At 38.8% G+C, this 19,050-nt stretch overlaps 1 protein-coding gene and 2 pseudogenes across 6 annotated transcripts in view; 1 reads left to right on the plus strand and 2 right to left on the minus strand.

Moving 5' to 3' along the window:
• Positions 1-875: 875 nt before the first annotated feature.
• On the minus strand, positions 876-1,460 carry LOC112928536 (small COPII coat GTPase SAR1A pseudogene; annotated as a pseudogene).
• Positions 1,461-6,890: 5,430 nt separating this feature from the next.
• On the minus strand, positions 6,891-10,059 carry LOC140598124 (UBX domain-containing protein 2A pseudogene; annotated as a pseudogene).
• A 2,841-nt stretch (positions 10,060-12,900) lies between these two features.
• The window catches only part of LOC112928550 (uncharacterized), a 28,751-nt gene continuing 22,601 nt past the window's right edge, over positions 12,901-19,050 (plus strand). For 2 of the 6 annotated variants that reach the window (XM_072750999.1, XM_072751233.1), the window contains exons 1-3: positions 12,921-13,048; positions 14,921-14,975; positions 15,771-16,273. The gene's annotated coding sequence lies outside the window, so the exon portion shown is untranslated. Of the gene's footprint in view, positions 13,049-14,920; positions 14,976-15,770; positions 16,274-19,050 lie in introns of all 6 variants that reach the window. The other 4 variants (XM_072751133.1, XM_072751194.1, XM_072751072.1 and 1 more) reach the window with 4 other exon arrangements.

Genomic DNA, 19,050 nt, shown 5'->3' on the forward strand with positions numbered 1-19,050 from the left:
GAATCTGTGCAAAAGTAACAGACACACACCTGCAGTGTAGGACAACATGGGAGGTGTTCTGTTTCATGAGGCAAGAGTCATTTTTTTATGAAACTGAAAATGAAAAAGGTGCTATGGAGAGAAACAAAGTTTCCCAACAGTATAAAAGCAAAGACTGGCTGAAATTTGTAACTTTAGAAACAAAAATAATAAAATAACCCCTCTCTAAAGAAGTCCTCCACAGTGAACAATCTGCTCTACATACCACAATGAGGAATGATCCTGGCTTCCATGGTGGAAACCTGCTACAAGTGCCAGGCCAGGCCCTACCCTTCCTGGCTCCTCAGTGCACAAGGTGGGGCCACCTACTGCCCTGCAGCCAGACACAGGGAGCTTCTCTCACTGACCTGCTAACACAACATTGGAGTTCTGGCCTCCAATGTGTTTCTGTGCATAATTTTATGAAGTATCTAAATGCCATTCGCTAGATCAAAAAAAAAAAAAAAAAAAAGAATAGAAAACTCTGGACCAAGGAAATTTTTAACTCAAAAAGTTAGGAGGGACACCAATTACATTAACAACACTTTTCTTAAAAAGTAGAATTACTTTCTTTTGAAATCAACCACAGTGGTGAGATGTGTTTTTCTTTTCAGGTGCCCAATGATGGCACACACCTTTACTCAGTAAATCCTGCTGGCACGTGGGGCAGCATCACCTCCCAACAGTGTGGAGAAGAGCACGTGTCACCACTGGGCAATGAGAGAGCTGACAGAGATTCTTGGCTTCTCAACGCCTGACATGGTTGAGCTTTCCTTGTTCAATTAGAAAAGTTCATGAGGAAGCTATGAATAGGATCAGTCCAGAGAAGGAAAACTTTTATTTTCACTGTCCAAACATCAGTCAATATACTGGGAAAGCCCTGGAAGCCCTCACTGTAGCCTTGCCTCTTGAGCACACTGCACATGAACACTCCCATGGGACACCCATTCAGCTCCTTCAGGGTCATGTTTACCTTTTCTGTGGTCTGTCCATAAGCCCAAATATCTCCCAGAGTTTTTCTTCACTGATTGTGTCTATCTTGTTACCCAAGATCAGGATTGGCACATTGGATATTGTCTCATCAGTCATTAGAGCATTTAGCTCAACTTTGGATACCACGAGGTGAGGATGATCTACACAGTCCACCAGAAACACAATCCCATTAATTGCTGGGAGGTAATTTTTCCAAATCCGGCATGCTTGCCCGGCTCACCAAGCTCAAAAGTTGTAAAAGTCATTCTAGCAATTGTCAGCTCTTCTGATGTCAGATGTAATGTCGGAACATGTTGGCCCAATCGGTCATCTTTGAGCATGTGTAGAAGAGTGGTTTTGCCTGCATTATCCAAACCTAAAAATACCAGTTTTACAGATTTCTTGTAGAGTCCTAGGAACTGGAGCACACTGCTGAAGCCATTGTATATCCACTCAAAGATGAAAGGCATTATTGATGGTTACTACGGGCAAGGGGGTGCTTCCCCTGCGGTGGTGGGTGGCTTCGACTACTTTTTTTATATCAACACAAATAGAGCTATATTCCTTTTTGAAGAGAGTTCCTCTTAATATTAACATTTTGTTGTATTTTTTTTTTTAATTTCAGAAAGCACAAAAGAAACCCACTCTCAAAATTGTCAAAATAAATCCTTTCAGAAATTTTTAAAAGAAACTCCATGTTATAAATTATCTTTTCTATGGTAGAGTATATCATGAATAGTTTTCCAAGTCATTAACTATTATATCATTATCCTAATTTAATACAGTTAATATTGGGACACCTGGGTGGCTCAGTGGTTGAGCCTCTGCCTTTGGCTTAGGGCATGATCCCAGAGTCCCAGGATGGAATCCCACATCAAGCTCCCTGCATGGAGCCTGCTTCTCCCTCTGCCTATGTCTCTGCTTCTTTCTCTCTGTGTCTCTCATGAATAAATAAAATCTTTAAAAAAATAGAGTTAATATTCATCTGTATGGCTCTACTATTTTATTAATATATTGATAAAATGTTTTTCTTATAAATTTTGCCTTTAAAAACAATGCTCCTTTCAACATCCTGTTTGCGTTTTGTAAGCTTGTTTCCTTTTCTTACTTTTTATTTCTGAAATAATCTATGGATGTCTTATACTTACAAAATTTTAAACATTACAGATAAACTAAACTCCCCTTTGACTACTTCTCTTTCCCTAGTTTCTCTAAATTTACCACTGTTGGCAGTTTCATTCAAGAGCCTTTTAAAATGCAATTACACCCACACACATTATACATGTAATGTATATAAGTATATACATGTATAATGAATTACATACATTATATATATATACATGTATAATATGAATGTATATATTCAGTGGAAACATAATATTTCTTTCAATCTTAAGTATTTCACTTCAAATATAGCAAATTGGAGGTGACTAATATAACTCATTGGTGTATAATGAGGAAGAAATGAGTTATGAATGCATGAATATAACTAGTGAATTGTTTAGTAAACATTAGTATTTTCATATATTTTATTTATGGATTGGTATTTAAACATGATGCATTTACCCAATAACAGACATCCCATATTGGAAAAAAACTTAAAGCCAAAATAGATGTTAAGATATAGTAAGCTCATCCTACAGAACTCAATCTTTATGCTGATCGTACATTCCTACCAGAGACAAAGTGTATATAAATGTGTATGGGGTAGTTGAGATCACAACTGTTACAGCATAATGAGAAGAGGTTTATTACAAAAAGTATAATATAGAACATATCTGACTGACAAGAGAACACATTGGGTAGCAAAAATATCTGAATACTGATTCGATTCTCATCTAAGTTACCCTTTTATTAAGTGTGAAATCAACACAAATTACAATTTCTCTAGGAATAAATAACAGTGGGCATTATGTGTGGAAAGTGGTGCCTGACCAAACTACATGGGGGAAAATTCAGAGCTCTACATTCATGCAGGCATTAGAACACTGGAAACTTTTAAGGTAATTATATAGTTTCAAGAAAGTAAGAAAAACTACAGGGATATCTAAAGACAGTGGAATGCATTTGTAAAAATAACTGAAATAAAGGTTCTCCTACTATTCATAAGTAGAGTGTTCCTATGAAATCTTTTGTAAGCTGAAATGCTGTAAATCATAGAGTATCCCCTACTTCCCAGACATTCTCCTTATGCCACTTTGCTTTTAGAAAAGACCTACATTAGTATGGTAACAGCTTTTTTGTAAAACTTTTTTAAAAAATTTTATTTCTGTTACCAAAAACAGGTGCTAAGGTAGGCCTTTTGTTTTCGTTTTAAGATTTTATTTATTTGATAGAGAAAGCGCGCGCACAAGCAGGAGGACAAGCGCGCACACAAGCAGGCAGAGAGAGAGGGAGAAGCAGACTCCTCACTGAGGGAGCCCAACATGGGACTCAATCCCAGGACCCTGGGATCATGACCTGAGCTGAAAGCAGACACATAACTGACTGAGCCACCCAGGTGCCCAACATGGGTATTTTGTAAAAGTGAGATGGTGTAATGCAAACTTTTGGAAAGTGGGGGATACTTGTAATGAATAGTTTAAATGGATGAACACAAATGGTGTGTTTTTTTTTAAAGATGTATTTATTTATTATTTGCAAGAGAGTGTGTGCAGAGAGGTGGGGTAGGGGGAAAGGGGAGAGGGGGAGAGAGTCCCAAATAGACTCCAACACAGGGCTCCATCCACAAATTGAGATTACCACCTGAGCTGAAACCAAGAGATTTGGCAAAAAAAGGGATAAGCATTATGACTGAAAAATTGATGTTACTACACATCAGAGATTTTGTAATATATATACTCTTTTTGCTAATAATTTCACAAAAGTAAAATGCATAATGTTCTTCAAAAACAAATCTCCAGGATCCCTGGGTGGCGCAGCGGTTTGGCGCCTGCCTTTGGCCCAGGGCACGATCCTGGAGACCCAGGATCGAATCCCACGTCGGGCTCCCGGTGCATGGGGCCTGCTTCTCCCTCTGCCTATGTCTCTGCCTCTCTCTCTCCCTCTGTGTGACTATCATAAATAAATTAAAAAAAAAAAAAAACAAATCTCTAGAACTCAGGCAAGAGAAATATAAACATTCAATAGGCAAATAAAAGCTAACTAAATAACTTTCTCATAGCTAAAGAAACCACCTGATCTTTAAGTTTTTATTTAAATTCCAGTTAGCACAATGTAATATTAGTTTCATGTGTACAATTTAGTGATTTGACACTTATAACACCCAGTGCGCATCACAAGTGCCCTCTTTAATCCCCATCTCATATTTAACCCCACCTCCTCTGGTAATCATCATTATTCTCTATAATTGAGTCTGTTTCTTAGTTTTCCTCTCTCTTTCCCCCATGCTTGTTTGTTTTGTTTCGTAAACTTTGCATATGAGTGAAATCTTATGGTACTTGTCTTTCTTTGACATTTCACTTAGCATCATACTCTCTAGCTCCATCCACATCATTGCAAATGGCAAGATTTCATTCTCTTTTGTGGCGGAGTCATATATTTATATATAATCCATTCACCATTCAATGGACACTTGGGCTTTTCCCATAATTTGGCTATTTAGATAATTCTGCTATAAACATAGGGGTGCATATATACCTTCAATTTATATTCTTTGGGTAAATACCTACTAGTGCAATTGCTTAATCATAGGGTAGTTGTATTTTTAGGTTTATTTAAAAAAGATTTTGCTTATTTGAGATAGGTAGACAGCATAAGTGTAGGAGAGGGGCAAAAGGAGAGGGGAAAGTAGACTCCCTACTGAGCAGGCAGCCTGACAAAGGGCTTGGTCCCAGGACCCTGGGATCGTGACCTGAGCTGAAGGCAGATGCTCAACTGACTGAGCCATCCAGGTGCCGGTCTTTTCAATTTTAACTATTTAACTAGGTATGTAGTAGATTAAATTTTGGTTTTAATTTGCATTTCTCTGAGAAGTACTGACTTTTAGCATCCTTTCCTATGCCATTTAAATATACTCTTTGGTGAAGTGTCTGTGCAAATCTGTTGCCCACTTTTATTGTGTTGCTTGTCACCTTTTTCTTATTGATTTGTAGGAGGGTTGTTTTTATATTTATAAGTCTATAATGTATTACAAAGACCTTTTTCAAATCTGTGGTTTATCTTTTCACTCTACATTGTGCCTTTTGATGAATGATATTTCTTAATCTTTTTTTTATTTTTTTTATTTCACAGTTCCTTTTAATGAAATATTTCATTCTTAAGACAACAGTTCTTCAACCATTAGCAAAAGATTGCTTTCAAAAATAAGGCACTGAAACAGATGCATGATGCTATATTTTCAACACAACGAAAAGTAATGAAAAGTATTCTGAATGAGAAAAGTATATAAAATAAATAAGAACAGTTTTATAACCTGCATAATGCATAGTAATTTAACCGTTAAATTAGAATCTATAAAACTAGAAATGTACTTCTTGTATCAGCCTTAACAATGATTTTTAAGAAACTGTCGAGTTTTGGAACTATGTAGATCAAATTGTATTCAACACCTGTATTTTCAAGTCTGTCTTCCCTTGCCTTGCCAAATTCAATTTATATTTTAAGTATGTTTTGCATAATCTACACATTTATTTAACAACTTTACAATTTTGAACTTTAAGGTAGAAAGCTGTATCGGATGATTCCGATTTTAGAAAACCTTTGAGAATATTATTCACATTAATGAAAGTGTTCACAGTTACAAAGATGAAGGTTATTGCTGATGATGAGTCTTTCTCCATAGGAATTTCTCACTGGGGTGTATTCTACATGTACACACAAGAAAATCTCCAATGTATCTTCGGGATAAATAATTATAAACTGGAAAATCCACAAAGGAGGCTTTTCTATAGGTACAAGAAAAATATTTCCAATGAGAAGCCCCTTTATAGAAATATATGGAGAATTACATAGACTAAAAATTATGCAAATTAAGTTACACAATGCTTCATGATAGGCCTATATGAAACATTTTCTTACAGACCCTTGGAAAATACATTAACAATTATTTTTATATCTGAGTTTGTGGATTTTTACTGTTCCTTCATTTTAAGAATGCCATAATGTTTCATTAGAGAAGGCTCTACTACAGCTGTAAACATACTCAGTATTTTCTATTATATATCTGTTCACTTCTGAAAGTAAATGACAAAAAGAAAAGGTTCCTTTGCCCTCCTCGTCTTCCTGATAGGCCTCTACCATATGGAAGGCTGAGAGCTAGATGAGAAGGCAGTGTTTATATGGACCTCAAACAGAAGATGTATTTATAAACCAGGTCATCTGTTACATGTATTTTTCCCTTTTATTATTCCTGAGCTTCTTTTTTTTTTAATTTTTAATTTTTATTTATTTATGATAGTCACAGAGAGATAGAGAGAGGCAGAGACACAGGCAGAGGGAGAAGCAGGCTCCATGCACCGGGAGCCCGACGTGGGATTCGATCCCGGGCCTCCAGGATCGCCCCCTGGGCCAAAGGCAGGCGCCAAACCGCTGCGCCACCCAGGGATCCCTATTCCTGAGCTTCTAATGAAAACCTCATTTAAATGTTGTAGCCTCATCTCAGCTGTCCTTAGAGAAGAGGAGGGATAGGTTTGTATCATGATTAGTTAAGAGTTAAAGGGGAATAGTCTAAGAACAAACTGTGGGAGACAAAGGATAAAACTGAAAGGTCCAGAAGTCCATTTCAGTGGAAGAGTCCTCCACTGTCCATGGTGAAGCACACAGGCTTACTTTCTTAGGGTGGAAGCATAGTGAACCCTGAACAGTGGTTCTTCTACTACATACCTAAAACTCACTTGAGATTACAAATGCAGAGATCTAAAAAAAAAAAAAAACAAAAAACAAAAAACAAAAAACAAATGCAGAGATCTGGGATTTATCCCAGATATAATCAATCAGAATGTGTGTGGTAGATGCCTGGAATAGACATTCTGAAACGCTTTCCAAAGGATTCTTACACTAAGATTTGAGAATCATTGTAAACCACTGCTTTGTAAGAATGGTTCTTTCAAGAGGTCCAAAAGTCAAACTATTTTCATAACCAAACTAAGACATTATTATTTCCCACACTCCCAATTTTTCATGAATATACAGTAGCATTTACTAGAGGTTACATGATGTGTAATATCACAACAGATTGAATGTGGAAGCAGATATGAGACTCCATCTGTCTTCGTTAAGTCAGACGGTAAAGATAGTTGCAAAAACTGGAATACAATTTCCACTTTTCTTAATAATTTTTTAAGGAAATGCATTTTCATTAAAATGTGGTTTATATTAACATGTGCTTACTATTTTTAATGAATAAGTATTTTACAACTTTTAATTTTCAGTATCATATATATAACCCATATAAATAAAAGGTCTTGAGATCAAGAAGTTGGAAAACTACTCTTTCCAGCAGATACCCACTGCCCTGTGAACATTACTGCTGATAGATATGGCTATTTAGTTCCTTAGCACAGTCAATGTAAATTTTGCTTTACATAATACTCAATAGATAATTTGCAAGGGGGGAAAAAAACTTCTTAAACTTATTTCAGGCAAGGGAATTCAATCTGACAGTGAAATATTGAAGTTTAACCAGTTTGGGTTAAAAAACTAAAATGCAAAACATGTTTTCCTTGGTGGCATCAGGATGTAATAAACAATCCTTTAATGTATATCCAGGTTGACTCTGGTATTTGGAATAGAAAACCATACTTTATGTGATGCATTTAAAAAATATTAATTAGCAATGTGCCAACACAAGCATTAGATTCTAAGCAAGTGGTAGCAATGAAAGGTTTACTCAAAATGTTAGCTAAAAACAAATCCCTAATTTTCAAAATAAAATAAAATAAAATAAGGGATGAACTAGGGTTCCTGGATAAAAAAAAAATTGTTTAAATTACACTTCTTGAAAATGTAGAAACGGGAGGAGATTAATATTGACATTATACTAAGCTGCACAATTTTATTCTTAAAATACATTTTAGATATTATACCAAATTAATATGAGTAAATCCTGCCATAAGTGAATAATAGAGAACACTGATGTTCAGGCATAGCTGTGGTGAAAGCAGTTCCTTCTAGCCTTCTGACTGTATCTCAGATATAAAATAATTACATTGATGTTTTTAACCTGCCATGTATAATTTTCTTAATATATTGCTTTTAAAAAATCTGAGAGAGCTAACATCTAAATAAATCACTGCTGGTTGGGAATATTTGAATGAATGATGCTGTGAATACACTGGCTAATTTATACCATGTTAAGATTCTATACGATACAGCAATTTAATATATCTTATTGTTGAATTAACTGGTATTTGAAATAAGTGTGGCTTTCTTTCTGAGTAGCCTTTTGGAAAAAGTGCATTGAATAGAGTTTCCAGTCATAGTTCACTTTCCTAACTTATACTGATTTAAAAATCTTCTCAAAAAAAAAAAAATCTTCTCATCAGGAGGGAGTTAAACAGTGCTCAAACCCAAAGTCCAGCAAATCTGACATCCTTTCCCTCATTTTGGTTTGCATGTTCATTAACAACCATCATTCTCTTTTTTTTTTTTTAACAACCATCATTCTCTGCAAACTTTCCACTTAGTGTATCAAAAATCAATGTTATGAAAGTTCTCTAAAAGGCTCAGCAGTTTTTTGGAGTCTCTGAATGATTACAGCATTCTGTAAATCTGCTTCTTCCAATGTGAGTGTTTCATCTAGCAATTTGAGGAAAGGAAGAGCTGTGGCCAGGGAAAAGGGAGGGCTTCTTTGAGATCCTTGGTATTTTTCGATGAAGTCTTTGATGTGGCTTATCCTATGAGAAATGTTAAATTTTTGGACAATCCTTTTTCCATTGGCTAACCAGATCTGTACATTAGTGATGGGTTCCAGGTTGTTTAGTTGAACAACAGACAAATTATTTTTATTCTCAACTTCAATACTCTTTGACTTAGAAACAATTTTTGGTGTGGCACTTCCCAGTCTGTGACCTTGCCCTGAGAAGGGCTGGAACACAGGCTTCGTGGACATACGTACTTCATTTTTTTTGTCTTCAACTTTAACATCCACCTCCTCTTTATCAAAAATTCCCTGTAATTCCAAAGGTAATTCCCCTTTTTTGACAGAGTTCAAAAACTGCTGACTTGCACCATCAGTGTAACTTCTGAAATCATCATTGACTGTGAATCCATTTTTCCATAATTTTATATTTACATCAACCTGTTTCTTCTGTTCGGTGGGAGACATACATTTGGCACCAACCTTCTCAGCTTCCTCAAAAAGGCTGTCAACAAAATATTCACAATTTCTTTGTCGATTATCACTAAGAGGTTGGTTGTCAGATCCTGTTTCACAAACCCATTCTTCTTTTATACTTTCAAGATTATCTACTTCTTTCATTCTTTAGCCTTACTCCGGGCGCGGTCGCCTCGCGGCCTGGTCCTCGGTTGGCTCAGACGCCGCCGCCGCTGGGCTGGAGCCCCCCTCACGCGGGGTGGAGGTGAGGGGGCGCCACCGCCCTCAGACCGGCGGAGGCTCGCGGGGCCCGCGCCGCCGGGACCCGACCCTCCCACCTGTGTCCGATATTTCTTAATTTTAGTGAAGTCCTACCTACTTTTTCTTCTATGGTTTTATAAACCATAAAAGGACATACTTATTATGACCTGTTTAATAAATCTTTTCTTTTCCCAACAACATGAAGATATTTTTCTACATATATATTCTTTTAAAGTTATATAATCTTAATTTTTACAGCTAAGTGAAAATTTCACATTAGGCATTTTGTCAAAGAAAATCTTTTTTTGGGATCCCTGGGTGGCGCAGCGGTTTGGCGCCTGCCTTTGGCCCAGGGCGCGATCCTGGAGACTCGGGATCGAATCCCACGTCGGGCTCCCGGTGCATGGAGCCTGCTTCTCCCTCTGCCTGTGTCTCTGCCTCTCTCTCTCTCTCTCTGTGACTATCATAAATAAATAAAAAAAATTTTTTTTAAGATTTTATTTGTTTATTCATGAGAGACACACACACAGAGAGAGAGAGAGAGAGAGAGAGGCAGAGACAGAGGGACAAGCAGGCTCTATGCAGGGAGCCCGACGTGGGACTCCGTCCCGGATCTCCAGGATCACATCCTGGGCGGAAGGCGGCCCTAAACTGCTGAGCCACCTGGGCTGCCCCTTTGTCAAAGAAAATCTTGCATTAATTTTGTGTACTATGTAAGATAATGATAAAGATTCTTCTTTTTTCCCCTTTGTGGATGTCTAATGGTTTCAGCACCATTTACTGAAAAGATTATACTTTTTCCAATGAATTGACACAGAATTTTTCTATAAAATGACTATATTTTGTTTTTTTCTATTGCATTCTCTTTGTCCATGTTTTATTCTTGTACAAATACCATACTGTTCTGATTACCATAGCTGCATTAGGTAGAATTCTAAGAAGGCCCCCATGATATACATTCCCTGCCATTACTCCTGTGATAATGTTATAATACCTGGCGAAAGAGATTTTGTGCATGTTTTTAAAGTGACGAATCAGAGACCTTAAGATAGTTTATTTGGGCCCTTTAAAAACAATGTTTTCTCTGACTACCAGCAAAAAAAAAAAAAAAAAAAAGTCTGAGAGATGTGTTGTAGCTGGCCTGAAAGAAAGCAAACATACATATTGTGAATTACCTGTGGGGGTCATTTGGAAAATATCTGAGAGTGGTCTCCAGCTGACAACCAGTAAGAAGGAAAAAGGGACTTCCGTCTTGCAACACAAGGAACTGAAATCTGCCAACAAGAATGAGCTTGGAAGTAGATTTTTCTCCAGATACACCAAATGAGAACTCAGGCCAGCTAACATCTTGATTTAGCCAAAGGGGCCAGGTGACTGCAGTAGGATATCCACGATTGCTGAGGAGTCAGTCCTAGGAGGAGTAGTCCTAGCTACAGCTAAGCAGTTCAATATTTTGATAATTTTTGTTTTGTTTTGTTTCAGCTCTATTCTGTGGGGTGGGAGTTGGGCAGAAAGCCCTATACTTCACCAGAACCTGGATGGTTATGAGAAACTACCTCAAAATAGTCTCCCAAGGTCTCACATAAAGAGTCAAATGGGAGATGGTCTTGTAGCAGCTCCTTAATAGTCTTCAATTCTCTCATATTTTGGAAGAATCTTAAGACATTTTGCCAAGACTCAAATAAACTATATTTCAACCCTTTGCCTTCATGGGTGCATGCAAGATGGCCATGTTGCCATAGTGTGCTGTTCCCTACAACTCCACCCTCTGACCTTTTAGCATCCAGCTAAGAATTCTCAGGATTGCAGACTACCTCACGGACTACTCTAATTAGTTTTTACAGATAGGGGCTTTGACCAAATATGTTCCATTGTCTTAAGCAACATAGTGACCACAAGTACAATTTCCAATCTGGAGCCAAGTCAAAAGTATATCCCAGGTGTTATCAGGATCAACCTTAAGGAGCCATATTACTTTCTAAGGTGAAAATGGATTGCTCTGCTTTTCCTTATTCATTGATCCACTGTAGCAAGAAATGTTAGAAATTGTCCATGTATTGTTTGTACTGGCCAGCAGGGAGTCCAGGGTAATACAATGGTCATTACCACTCATCTTAGAGAGTTTAGAGCCATCAGTAGTCTGAAAGACAAGAGTCTGAGAATAGGTTAAAGAAAATAGGTTAAAGAAAATCCTATTAGTCATGAATTATAGTGTCCAGAATGTAGCCTTGTTCTGTCATCTTAAGCAGGAGCTCTTACGTTCTGAGGTCAGTAGCCTTGTTCTGTCATCTTAAGCAGGAGCTCTTACGTTCTGAGGTCAGTAGTTGTTGGAAGGTTTATCACTTGTTGGTCAACAATTAAGTTGAGATGATGGTGGCAGTTTGGGATAAATTGGCCAGATGCCAGGCAGGGATAAGATCTGAGAGAGATCATGGGTGCCTACCTCTACCCAGACTTCAAAGGGTCTAAAGTGCTCTCTACCTAGTAAGAGTTGCTCCTTTTCTTTTGCAACCTTATGATTGCTGCCCCCCCCCCATCTCTGCAGCAATCACTTTACTCTCTTTCCAACCTCCCCCACGTCTCACTGACATCATATGATATAACTGGTCCCTGGGTCCCTCTGAAGTTTCTTTCTATAACCTGGACCATCCTAAAACCACTTCCACTCCCTGATACATATGCCATGCCAACATTACCTTAGGAGTCATCACCTCATATTCATGATCCAAAATTGCCAAATCCAGCAAGGACAACCAGGAGACAAAAGAAGTACTAGGTTAGAGTTTCCTAGTTTCCTGTTCTCCAGGGGTAAGTGTGGGAGGAAAAAATGTAGAGTGAGAAGTTAATTATGTAGATTAGGTTTCTTACAGCCTGCTCGGCCTCTTGCTTCCTCTTCCTCATAACTGAACATTTTGTTTGTTTGTTTGTTTATTTATTTATTTATTTATTTATTTATTTATTTATTTAAACTTCAATTAGCCAACATATAGTTAGTTCATTAACTATAGGGTATATTAGGGGGTATAATACGGTATAGGGTATAGGGTTCATAAACATTATATTCAAACAAAAGATAGCATTTTGGGGAAATTGCCACATTTAGAGCCCAAATTGCCTGTCTTAAGTGTGTGCTGCATTGGCATTGGGGCTTGGTTGTCCAATTTTGCTTTCCAATTTCTCTCGAGTCCATTCCATCTTTCAATGACACTTGCCGCCTAGCTATGACACGGCCATGACCATTAGCTGCCTACTAATGCATTTTTTTTTGTTTTGTTTTGTTTTTTTGATTCGCGGGAGAGAGTGGAGCGGCAGCGGGTCGCGGGCAGGCGCCTGGGGAGGATTACTCGGGTCGAAGGCTCTCTGGGGTCTTTCATGTTTTGGACTCCATTTTCCAGAGGCCTCCGGGCGTAACGTCACTTCCGTCTAAGGCGGGCAGCGCGGTGGTGCTGGAGCGAGCAGCGCTGCGCCCCAGCGGAGAAAGCGCTGTGTGTTGCTTGGTTCCCGGTACCGCGGGACGGGAGCCTGACGCCGGGGAGGCTGAAGGTGAGGCGTGTCTTAGCCCGGGAGCCAGGCCGGCGGTGCGTGGAGCCTCAGGCTTTAACGCCGTCTCTTGTGTGCGTGTGTGTGACGTAACGTGCCTGTGGACTGCATGGCTATGTGTGACCACATGAAGGAGTGGTAATTGTGCCTCCAGCTGGGACAGTGCTTGTGAGGTTGACTCCTCCTTTAATTATGTCATTGACTTTTTTCGAGTCTGTCTGTGTCTAGCGGACGGTGTCCAGCGGGAGCCTGTGGGCGGAGGGGCGGCGATGATAGGGAAATGGACACCCTGAGGGCATTTGTCGGTTGGAGGGTTCCTGGAAGCCTGTGGTTGTGGGGTCTCTCTGGCTGGCTGCGTGGCGGAAACCCAGATTGGGCTAGAGACGAATTTTGCCTGGAAAGGAATCAAATTCCCTTTGAGAGAGGCCGGCTACTCGGGGAGAAGACAGAGTCTTGGCCAAAGGGCCAAATCAGGTTTCTTCCTGGCCAGAGATGGCCCAGAGATTTTGATTCTTACTTTCAATTTATTGTTTTGTTATTTTTGGCCCAGTTTCTTTAAAAAATTTATTTATTCATGAAAGAGAGAGAGAGAGAGCGAGAGGCAGAGACACAGGCAGAGGGAGAAGCAGGCTCCATGCAGGGAGCCCGACGTGGGACTCGATCCTGGGTCTCCAGGATCACGCCCTGGGCTGAAGGCAGCGCTAAACCACTGAGCCATCCGGCTGCCCTGGCCCAGAGATTTTTTTTTTTTTTACATTTTTATTTATTTATGATAGTTACACACACACACACACACAGAGAGAGGCAGAGACACAAGCAGGCTCCATGCACCGGGAGCCCGACGTGGGATTTGATCCCGAGTCTCCAGGATCATGCCCTGGGCCAAAGGCAGGCGCCAAACCGCTGCGCCACCCAGGGATCCCTGGCCCAGAGATTTAAAGGGGTTTAATCAGTTAAGGGAGAGCCGAGGTCTGTGACATTTCTTGATCATATGCAGACTTGATGCTGGCTATAGAGTTATCTCGGTCCTTGCAGGTTGTGCAAGAAATTCTAGTTCCTTAGTGCTGGGGGTTTCTGTGGGTTGTGCAAGAGTACTCTGTTCTTTTCCAAAAAGGAGGGCAAAGTCTACAAACGCGCAGAGGGAGGTCAGTAAAATCCTTGTGTGACCTTAAAAAGGGAAAACATTTTGCTAAAAGATTGTTGGGCAAGCAGAAAGCTAAAGGGACTTCAGACAGGCTTGCTGGCCTCAGTGGCCTGGGGAAGTTCTGCTCTTTTATTCCTGAAGACCAGTGGTCTGCATATCTCAAAGAAAGCAAACTAGTCCTGTCACAGATCGAGGGACTTAAGTTAGCAAGCTAGGACTGTGTTAACTTGAAGTGAGTTAACCCATAAGACTGGCTGGAGTGTTGTTACAACTGCCCCTTCTCCTGGTAGCCACGGGGGGCCCCAGGTTCCTGGAAATGTCTGATGTGGGAAAATAGAAAGGTGAGTCCCAGATTAAAGATTCTGGATAAATTTATCTCCAAGTCACAAACCTGATTTCAGATTGAGACTCTAAGAGCCAAAAACAGCCCCAAGTTGGTGGGAGAGGCTGAGAAAAGAGGAGGAAAAAAGCTGGGGTTTTAAGATTCTAATCTGTTGTCTCAGGAAATCACCTGGGGAGACCTGTGGGGATTCTTCACTTCCGCCCTGGTTCTCAGAGAGGGCAACATTGCTCAGATCTCTCTCTGAACTTCCTCTAAATGTTAATTTAGTTTGAGGAGTGGTTGGGGTGGAAGTAGTTGCTTGTTTCTAGCAAGTCAGTCTGGGCTCAAAGAAAGGTGTGGTGTCTCAGGATTCTTTCCCCTTACCAATTAATGGGCTTGTCTTATACAGATGACCAGAGACTAAGGGAATAGCTGCTGTCAGACAACTGAGAGTTCTGTCCAAGGTAAGTTGTTATTTTTTATTTTGTATCTCAAGTATTTTCTGGTTTTTCATGATATGGGAACATTTGCTTTCTTCTTTTTGAAATTCCTTAACAAGGATCTTTTAGTGTTCTGGTCTTTGGGCCTGGCTATTCCAAAGAATAATGGGGTCAGAAGGAATGGACCCAAAGAGGTTATTCCACTCCATTTTGCTCCCTTTGACCTGAGGTACACATATTCACCTGGCAAATATTTCAATTCCATTTTTATACTTAGTCTTTTTCTAAGATTTTTGAAGGAATGGAATGCATCTCTGAGAGTGAAATTTGAAAGCCTTGATTTTTAGTATTTTGTTTTCAATTTTATTGCTTAAGAGATAAGTATTTAAAAGGTTCAAAAAAGTATACAGTGAATACTCCTCCCTGGCTCTACCACTAGTCATGAACTTTTCCTACTTAGAAGGCAACCAGTGTGCCTAGTTTCTTGAGTACTTCCAAGGGAATTGTATACATGTATTAGTACATGAAGGACTTCTTCACTTTATGGCTGCACACATATTACATAATTCCATAATTTTAAGAACTAACTCTTATTAATGAACTTACAGATGGCTATCAGTTCTTTGGCTGTTAATAAACAATGGTGGGATAAATATCCTTGAATATATGTCATTTAGCATATCAGTGATTTTGTTTGTAGAATAAATGCTAGTTTCTCAGACATTTATGTAGACTTTAAATTTTAATAGTTTTTGCTATTTTGTCCCTTGTATTAGCACTTTTCTAACCAGTATTTTCTGATTTTATGTTTCATTCAAGGTATTTTGCTGGTTGTTGGAAAATTTAAGGAAATTATTAAAACCAGTTAAAGAAATGGGCAGAAAACATGAATAGACACTTTTCCAAAGAAGACATCCAGATGGCTAACAGACACGTGAAAAGACACTCAACATCACTCATCAGGGAAATACAAATCAAAACTACAATGAGATAATCACCTCATACTAGTCAGAATGGCTAAAATCAACAACTCAAGAAACAACAGATGTTGGGCAAGGATATGATAAAAGGGGAACCCCCTTACCCTGTTGGTGGGAATGCAAACTGGTGTAGCCACTCTGGAAAAGAGTATGGAGGTTCCTCAAGAAGTTAAAAATAGAGCTATCCTATGACCCAGTAATTGTACTACTAGGTATTTACCCAAAGGATACAAAAACATACTGATTCAAAGAAAGGGATACATGCATCCCAATGTTTATAGCAGCATTACAACAATAACCAAATTATGGAAAGAGCCCAAATGTCCATTGAGTGACAAACGGGTAAGGAAGATGTGGTACATATATATATGCAATGGAATATTACTCATTCATGGAAATAAATGAAGCCTTGCCATTTGCAATGACATGGATGGAGCTAGACAGTATTAGGCTAACTGAAATAAGTCAGTCAAAGAAAGACAAATACCATATGATTTCACTCATATGTAGAATTTGAGAAACAAAACATTGATGAACATAGGGGGAAAAATGAAAAAGAAGAGCTAACCAGAAAACAATGCTAATTATAGAGAACAAACTGATTATGATTGAAGAGAAAGTAGGTGGGGGGATGGGTTGGGTTAAATGGATGATGGGTAGTAAGGAAGGCACTTGTGATGAGCACCAGGTATTGTATGTGAAATTTTTTTAAAGATTTTATTTATTCATTCATGATAGGGAGAGAGAGGCAGAGACACAGGCAGAGGGAGAAGCAGGCTCCGTGCCGGGAGCCCGATGTGGGATCTGATCCCGGGACTCCAGGATTGCGCCCTGGGCCAAAGGCAGGCGCTAAACTGCTGAGCCACCCAGGGATCCCCTATTGTATGTGAATTATGAATTACTAAATCCTGTACTTGAAACTAATATTACACTGTATGTTAATGAACTGGAATTTAAATAAAAAAACTTGAGGACGGATTAAAAAAAAGAGAGCTAAAATCTTAAAACTCTTGAACAAAGGAGGTCTCCACTATCTAGGTTAGACAGTGGTTTTTTATTTGACACCAAAAGCACAAGCAACCAAAGGAACAAAAATTATATAAATAGGATTTTAGCAAAGTTAAAAACTTTTGAGTTTCAAAAGACACCATGAAATAAGTGAGAATTTAGCTCACAAAATGAGACCAAAATGTACAAATTGTATGTTCAGTAAAGGAAATGTATCTTACAACATATGAAGAATTGTTTCAAGGCATCAAAAATGACAACCATATTTTTTAAATGAGCAAATAATTTGGAAATATTTTTCCAAAGAAAGGATAGAAATCAATATCATTAGGGAAATGTAAATCAAAATCACAGTGACCTACCACTTCAAATTCACAAGAATGACTATAACCCCAAAAGGTGGTGAGGATGTAGAATAATTGGAAGTTTTACAGATTTTTGTTGGAACTATAAGATGATGCAGTTGTTTTGGAACAGAATTTGGCAGTTCCTAAAAATGTTAAACATAGAGTTATTATATGACCCCATAAATCCATTTTAGGTATATATATCTAAGAGAAATGAAATATATGTCCCCATAAAAAGATGTAGCTGAATGTTCTTATAGTAACAAAAGGTGAAAACAGTGCAAATGTCCATCAGCTGATGAATGGGGGAAAAAAGATGCTCTATCCTTACAATGGAATGTTATTTGGCAATATATAGGCATGAAGTCCTGGTCCATGCTGAAATATAAATGAACTTTGAAACTTTATAGTACACAAAAGAAGCTAATCACGAAAGACACATACTGTATGATTTCATTTATACAAAATGTCTATCTAGAATGGACAAATCTGTAGATTCAAAGAGAAATTACTGGTTGCCAGGATCTGGAGGAATGGAAGTAATTATTAATGTGTATGGGTTTTTGTTTTGTTTTGTTTTGTTTTGTTTTGATAATGAAAATACTCTACAAGTAGATAGTGGTGATAGTTGCACATCTCTATGAATATACTAAAAACCGTTCACTGGTATTTTTAAGAGTATGAATTTATGAAATGTGAATTTTTGTCAGTAAAGCTGTTAGAAAAAGAAACAGATACAAGGAAGATGCTAGAGCTGGTAGTGGTGGAGAATGGTGGTGGTGGTGGTAATGGTTATATTCACAGACCTGTTTGCTGATCAATTAAGTATTAATGTATATAAGGCATCAAGCACATGGTATGTGCTTGGGGGAAATTATTTCTTGTACAGCCACTTTTTAAAAAAGATTTTAATTATTTATTCATGAGAGACACAGAAAGAGAGAGGCAGAGACATAGGCAGAGGGAGAAGGAGGCTCCCTGTGGGGAGCCTGATGCAGGACTCAATCTCAGGACCCCAGGATCACAACCTGAGTGAAAGGCAGACACTCAACCACTGAGCCACCCAGGTGCCCCTGTACAACCACTTTCTTAAGCTCCTCAATGCCTTTAACTTGACATTTATTTTTTTTTAAATAAATTTATTTTTTATTGGGGTTCAATTTACCAACATACAGAATAACACCCAGTGCTCATCCCATCAAGTGCCCCCCTCAGTGCCCGTCACCCATTCACCCCTACCCCCGCCCTCCTCCCCTTCCACCACCCCTAGTTCATTTCCCAGAGTTAGGAGTCTTTATGTTCTGTCTCCCTTTCTGATATTTCCCACATATTTCTTCTCCCTTCCCTTATATTCCCTTTCACTATTATTTATATTCCCCAAATGAAGGAGAACATATATTAACTTGACATTTAGAGACAGAATGATGTTAAGCGGGATTATAGGGAGGTACTGCCTCCAAAGTTCCTGAATTCAGCTAAGTTCCGTGAGTCAATGCAACAGGCAGTTGTTTTCTGTTAGAGAATGCTTTGAATTTGTTCCTTGGTTACTGGGTGAGTGTAGTGGGACTTTATGTGGCCTGGATGAAGCCTGTGCTTTGCATTCAGCATGCTTCTTGCACTTGGAATGTGAGAATGATCCAGGGAAGCACCTGAGGTATTTAGTGTGTTGTGACTGGGGGAAAGAGGTAGATCTTAATCATGGAAAGGGTTTTCCCTAGGAATTGGCCTACATAGTTACAGAGTATTTCAAGGCCTGAGGACACT

Source organism: Vulpes vulpes, chromosome 1, assembly GCF_048418805.1.
Source record: "Vulpes vulpes isolate BD-2025 chromosome 1, VulVul3, whole genome shotgun sequence".
In the NCBI taxonomy this organism is placed as follows: Eukaryota; Metazoa; Chordata; class Mammalia; order Carnivora; family Canidae; genus Vulpes; species Vulpes vulpes.